The sequence below is a fragment of the Eucyclogobius newberryi genome, unplaced genomic scaffold (assembly GCF_026437365.1).
Source record: "Eucyclogobius newberryi isolate DKJ021-1_F unplaced genomic scaffold, fEucNew1.0.hap1 SCAF_1, whole genome shotgun sequence".
Lineage (NCBI taxonomy): Eukaryota > Metazoa > Chordata > Actinopteri > Gobiiformes > Gobiidae > Eucyclogobius > Eucyclogobius newberryi.
Window position 1 is genome coordinate 33,655,156 of NW_027315723.1, and position 7,046 is coordinate 33,662,201.

At 49.4% G+C, this 7,046-nt stretch overlaps 1 long non-coding RNA gene across 1 annotated transcript; it reads left to right on the forward strand.

Annotated features, from left to right (window-relative positions):
• The first annotated feature begins 1,632 nt into the window (after window positions 1-1,632).
• LOC140359692 (uncharacterized) lies at window positions 1,633-2,619 on the forward strand. Its single transcript, XR_011926885.1, has 3 exons — window positions 1,633-1,915; window positions 1,979-2,041; window positions 2,457-2,619. It is a non-coding gene; the product is annotated as an uncharacterized lncRNA (long non-coding RNA).
• Window positions 2,620-7,046: the final 4,427 nt, after the last annotated feature.

Here is a 7,046-nt window from a genome sequence, read left to right on the forward strand (position 1 = left end):
TGTCTAAGTCTAAGTCAGGGGGGATTTCATAACGTAGTATTATGTATATTATGGTATTTGCAAATGATGGTAAAAGGATGTAAAACCCAAACAAATATGATAATAAATGAAAGATTAGTTGTCTGTAAAATCTCTCATGGATGTACTATCAAAAGAAAGTCTCCATACACAGACACTTACAATAAAAGTGCTAAATGAGTTCCAATAAGTGTTGAGACCCCGACTGTGCGTAAGCTGCTCTATTTCCTTCTCCCTTCAGCGGGAGTACAGGAAACTGCTTTATACGGTCACAGGCACCGAGGAGCTTCCTGCCATCAAGAGTATTCAATTAATCAGGAAGAGACACTCAACGCTGGAGGCAGAATGATGTCATTGACAATACAGAGATTCTACTGCCTCTGGATGAGGGTAGACGACGCTGTAAAGGTGTCTCAGCATGTACAAACAGTACCGTGTGAATGGGGGAGTAACACTGTATATGATCATCCAAGTGTGTGGGTTAAGGCCTTTGTATGTATGATGAGCTTTTCTGTGTGTATTCAAGCTAGCTCAGTATATGGGGGATTAATGGATATAATTTAACTTAAATGTTCATATTATTTTACATGTTATATGTAAAATTATCCTTTTTTTATTTTTTTTTTATTTTTATTTTTTTAAGTATTCTTAGGTGCCAGTCAATATATTGCAATTTACTTTTACTAGGTTTTGATGAACTAAAAGGCCATTTAAGTGTACAGTTATATATGTATGTATGTTTGTATGTATATATACATACTATATGCCCTATATATAGTGTAGTCTTTATTTGAAGGGACAATATTCAAAGACACTAGGCAAAAAAATACTGCAGATGTTTTGCCATCTATTAGTTTAATCTGCTGATTTGCATCATGAATGTATCATATAATGCAATTAAACCCAGTCAACAATAAGCGAACATTTCAATCAGCATTAGGTATTAAGTAGTAACTACTGTAATTTCTGTACTTTAAGCCGCTACTTTTTACCCATGCTTTGAGCCATGCGGCCAATACAACGGTGCACTCTATAGCTCGGAAATTACAGTATTTAACTTCACATTACAAAATACATATGGACCTAAGTACAAATATACAGTGGTGTGAACTCGAGTCAGACTTGAGTCACAATTGACACAATTTTGTTGACTAGAGACTTGACTTAAAGGTCAAAAGCACTTTTAAATTCATCACGGCGAATATTTATGATGCTGGGAATGCAATAGTTAAGTGAATGTTACATCTGGACAAAGAGTTCATGTTTTAAGACAGTAAACATCAGGTACAGCACCTTTAAACTTACTACTAATACAACTGCACTACAGCATTGAAGTAAATGTTGCATAGTTTATTTAACATTTTTGATGAGTTATTCCCTCATAGGAATAATCAAAGAATTCATCTCACAGTAGACTCTTCTCCATGGCTGCACTTTGGGGGAAAACGGCTTGACTCCGATGTTGACTCTGGCTTAGTAACAGTCTTTTGCTGACGATCTCATGTCCCGCCCGGCTCCTCTTGGCCTATCTTTGTGGAACATTAATAATTCAGAGTGATCTGGATCTGGGCTGTTACACATTACCCTGGGATGTGTGTGTGGCCATATCGCATTTTGGGCCGCCCTTAGATCTGAGCCCGCGTTCTCATTGGCCATTCATGCCGGTCGCCATTCATAAAAATGCCCCCCCTGATTTTTACGCTCCCTCTGGCCTCTCGCATTGTGCCCGCCCACCGGCGTCACACTTCCGCGTTCCTCCAGCGCCTCACGGCAGGTAAGCGGAGCGCTGTCTCCCTCCTAAATGTTGTGGACTGTCTTCTAATCTTAGACTCCTTTTTGTTAGCACGGACAGTCACCTGTAACCACAGATGCGGGTCACTCACTACCGCAAGCTTAGGTAAGCGCCCCTCATTTTAAGATCCGCGATCGTCTGACGCGCTTAGGCTCTCCTGTTTTATAGGCTTTGACGTAGCTGTTCGCTCTCGCCTCTCCCTCATCGGAGCTCTAAGTCGCGCTCCAAAGAGTAAGTATGCCTGGGTCAGTGGCAAACTAGTGTTAACAACCAAATTCAGTGTTTGATTCCTCCGCTGTATGTAGGAGCTGCCGCTTTGCTGCCGCTTTGCTGCCGCTTTGCTGTCGCTTTGCTGTCGCTTTGCTGTCGCTTTGCTGCCGCTTTGCCGCTGCCGCTGTGCTCGGAGTAACCCGCTTTGCGCGGGCTAACATCCTCCTGGTCGGACTGACGGCGCAGGCCGGCGCTTGATTGTGCCCCCACGCTGCCCGATTGTGCTCTCCCGTGGTCTGTACCAGCTCTGCGCTGGGTGTGTCGCGCATGGGCGCGATATAGACATTTTTCTGCTGCTCTACCTGCATATCCCTTTGCCGTGCCTACACTGGACTCAAATTATGTACCGCTTTTAATACATGTTTCTGTGTTATAGGGGCTGATGGTCTGACACCGTGGTGGATTCCCCTGGTGGTGGTTCCCGCGTTTTGGTTTGTGGTGCACTGTTTTGTTGTTTTGGCGTTTTCTTATTAGGTTACTGCCCCATTTGTTTACCTCCACGGCTAAGCCTCAGCGCCCCCTCCAACGGTCTTATTGAGTTTGTTCATGTGTATGTGTATGTGTGTGTATGTGTGTGTGCGTGGTGTTGAGTGGTAGCATTTTAGCTTTTAGGTTAGATTGTTTAAAAATATTATGGTCTTGGTTAAAATGTGTCTTAGATTGTTAGCATTATCTATTTAAATAATAAACATGTTGTAATTTATGGAACTGTCTCTGTCTCATCAGTAATCCTTATCTGCGTGCCTTACTAATTTTCCCCAGTTTAAATTGGGGTGGCGTTGTTGGACAACTTACCATTTAAACAATATCAAAACACTCGTACTGCCACATATTTGGCGTTGTTGGCAGGATTTGCTGTTTTGGAGGCAGAGGCTAGTTCCACCAAAGTTATTTGTGTATTTGATTTTTGTGATTGTTGTGGCAAGCGGCAAAAGTAACTTGTGTGTTTTTTAAAGGGCAAAGCGGCAGTCTCTCTTTTGAGCAACAGACTTGCAGCCATGGAGGAAGAGCTGCAGGAATTAAGGAACCAAATTACTCAACTCAAAGCAGATAATGTACAGCTGCGCCAGGGACGCGCTGCAGCTGGTTCTGGTGCTGGTGGCTCTGCAGTGCCTGTGCCCCCCGCCACCCCTGCCATAGACCGGTTGGTATTTATTCCGAGGGACCGAAAATGTCCCATGTTTAGGGGCAGTACAGGGATTAGTGTGGGTGAGTGGGCCGAGGAAGCACAGGCCTGTATGAGGGCTCGGCACCTGTCACTGGCGGACCAGGCATACTTCCTTCTTGATCACCTGGAGGGGGAGGCGAAGGAAGAACTAAAATATCGATCTGCCGCAGAGCGCCAGGACCCGACTAGGATAGTCTCTATTCTTAAGGAATTATACGGGTGCACAGAATCCTATGTTGCTCTGCAGGAGGCCCTCTTCTCCAGGAGACAGCAGGAAGGTGAGACATTGCAGGAGTTCTCCCTGGCCCTGCTGAGCTTGATGGAAAGGGTTAAAATGCAAGCCCCGGGAGACATGCCAAATGCTGAGGATTTAATGCGCGACCAGTTTATTGAGCACGTGAGTGATGGTTCCTTGCGTCGTGAGTTAAAACAGTATGTGCGCCGGTGCCCTAGGGCGACTCTGCTTGAGGTCAGGGGAGAGGCAATCAGGTGGGAGCTTGAAGGTCTGCCGGCCGGCATGAGAGGTCGAAGCAATTCAGTGCCCTCGGCCTTTGGTATACAATATGCCATGCGTGGAAACCCGGGGCCTGAGGCCACCCCTACACGGACTGAGGTTAGCGAAATGAAGGAGATGTTGAAAAAGCAACAGGAACAACTTGAGCTGTTGACGCAAAGCATTGCATTATTGCAGAACACGCAAACTGCACACCAGCGTAGTCGCTCCCCTCGTTATGGCCCGATTGTGTGTAATCGTTGCCAGCAACCTGGCCATATTGCCAGAGACTGTGATGGCCCTCGTGTTCCCAGTCGCCACGAACCCTCTTTGCCGACCCGCCGTCGCTTTAATCAAACGTCGGAAAACTAGCGCCCACCGTGTCGCGGAGCCAACGCACGGGTGGGGCATCCACTAGCTCAACCACTAACGGAGGGGGGAACGCTCCAAAGTTGATAGCATCCTGTCCACATCTTGATGTAGACATGGATGGCGTAATTGTGCCATGTCTTGTGGACACTGGGTCGATGGTGTCTACCATTACAGAAAGCTTTTTCCGCAGGCATTTTGAGCCATGGGGGGAAGAACGCTTGCAGGCTTGCCATTGGCTACAGCTTAAAGCTGCCAATGGTCTGTCCATCCCTTACATTGGATATTTAGAATTACCTATTGAGCTCTGTGGTAAAGTGATGCCCCACTGTGGAGTGTTAGTAGTGAGGGACCCGTCTGGTCAATGCTCTCCCCAAGTCCCTGGAGTTTTGGGAATGAATGTGCTCCGCAGGTGTTATAAGGAACTGTTTGGACAGTATGGGCCTGCACTTTTTGATACAGCCCCTGTGGTCACATGCCCAACTCCATTGGTGGAAGCGTTTCAGAGGTGCCACGCTGCAGACCTGCGGCCCACCCCCAAACAACCAGGTAGGGTCAAGTTGCAGGGAAAACGAGCTGTTCGCATCCCGGGGGGTGTTACGAAAATCGTCCCTGCTACCTGTTCGACACATTATTCGGGTGCCACGGTCTTGTTTGAGCCTTTGGAGCAGGGATTGCCTGCAGGCCTGCTGGCATCCCCTGCTCTGGTCCAGGTAGTCCGTGGCACGGCGTACATTCCCATTGTCAATGTCGGTGACAACGATGTGCTGCTTTACCCGCGTACCCTAGTAGGGACTCTGGACAATGTCAATGTGGTGAGTCTTCCTGCAGGAGTGACGGAATTTCCCGCAGTGGCTGCGAGTGTCTCCTCTCAAAGTGTCGCTTCCTCCGCCACGGACCCCATAGCAGCCATTGACCTATCTCCCCTGCCCCCTGAGGAGCAGGTGGAGGTGCGGGCATTACTTTGGAAATATTCCTCTGTGTTTGCTGCGAATGATCAGGATCTGGGTTGTACCAACCTGATCACCCATGACATTCCACTACTGGATGATGTCCCAGTCCGTCAGCGCTACCGCCGTATCCCGCCATCTGAGTACGAGCTGGTCAAAGAGCATATCCATCAGCTCTTGAAAGCGCAGATAATCAGAGAGAGCTCCAGCCCCTATGCATCACCCATTGTCTTGGTCCGGAAGAAGGACGGCAGCCTTCGTCTATGTGTTGACTATCGCCAACTGAACATAAAGACCCGAAAGGATGCCTTTCCACTCCCACGTATCGAAGAGTCGCTCGACGCTTTGACGGGGGCCCGCTGGTTTTCCACTTTGGATCTGGCCAGCGGGTACAATCAGGTCCCTGTCGCAGAGGGCGATCGGCACAAGACGGCGTTCTGTACACCTTTTGGTCTGTTGGAGTGGAATCGCATGCCTTTTGGGCTCTGCAACGCTCCCAGCACCTTCCAACGACTTATGCAACGCATTTTTGGTGACCAGCAGTGCCAGTCTCTCCTCCTCTACCTGGATGATATTGTGGTTTTTTCATCTACGGTAAGGCAACACCTGGAGAGGCTGGAGGTGGTGCTTGGGAGGTTGCAGCAGGAAGGGCTCAAGGCAAAGCAGAGCAAGTGCCGGTTCTTCCAGCGGGAGGTGCACTATTTGGGGCACGTGATTTCTGACCAGGGAGTGGCCACTGATCCCGGCAAAATTGACGTAGTAGCAAACTGGCCTGTCCCATCTACGGTTTCTGACCTGCGCTCCTTCTTGGGGTTTGCAAGCTACTACCGACGTTTTGTCGACGGCTTTGCTAAACTGGCCGCTCCCTTACATCGCAGAGTGGCCGAGCTGACCGGGAGTCGGTTGGGGAAGAGAACCTCTCGGCGTGCTGCAGTCCCTTGGACTGAGGAGTGCCAGCAGAGCTTCGAGACCTTGAAGGCCAAACTCACGTCTGCCCCAGTGCTGGCATATGCAGATTTTTCTCTTCCCTTTATCCTGGAAGTAGACGCCAGCCATGTGGGCTTAGGCGCAGCTCTCTCCCAGGAGCAGGAGGGGAAAGTCAGACCCATCGCATATGCTAGCAGAGGACTCCGACTTACAGAGCGGAATATGTCCAATTATAGCTCCATGAAACTGGAGCTATTGGCTCTTAAATGGGCATTGACGGAGAAGTTCAGAGAGTATCTGTTGGGCCACAAGTGCGTGGTCTATACAGACAATAACCCCCTGAGCTATCTCGCGTCTGCTAAACTGGGTGCTGTGGAGCAGCGTTGGGCAGCCCAGTTGGCGTTGTTTGATTTTGAACTGAAGTATCGATCGGGTAAGTCGAACCGGAATGCTGATGCCTTGTGCCGTCAGCCATGGCCCTCACCCAGGGACGAGTCCGGGGTAGCAGCAAGTACCTCTCTACCGCAGCCATTACAGCAAGCCTTGCAGGGGGTACAGGCGGTGGCAACTCAGTCTGTAGTAACAGTCTTCCCCCACCATTCCCCTGCTGCTCTTTATACACTCCAGCAGGCTGACCCAGTCATTCAGGAGATCCTGACTTTCTGGGTAGAACAGCGCCGGCCCACTCGTGAAGAGCGGCGTGTCCTCTCGCAGCCGGCCTCGGTTCTGGTGAGTCAGTGGGACCATCTGGTGGAGCTGGGCGGTTTGTTGTACAGGCAGGTGTTCCGCTCCGACGGTGGTGGGGCAGTTTGCCAACTCGTCCTGCCTAGGGCTTTGGTTCGGGAGGTCCTCAATCAGGTCCATCAAGACCATGGGCATCAAGGCGTGGAGAGGACATTGGCTCTGCTTCGCCCCCGCTGTTATTGGCCAGGTATGTCCCAGGAGGTCACCCAGTGGTGCCAGGCTTGTGAGAGGTGTCAGTTCGCAAAGAACAATGATCATGCGACACATGCCTTCATGGGCCACCTACTCTCTTCAAGACCAAATGAAATTGTGGCT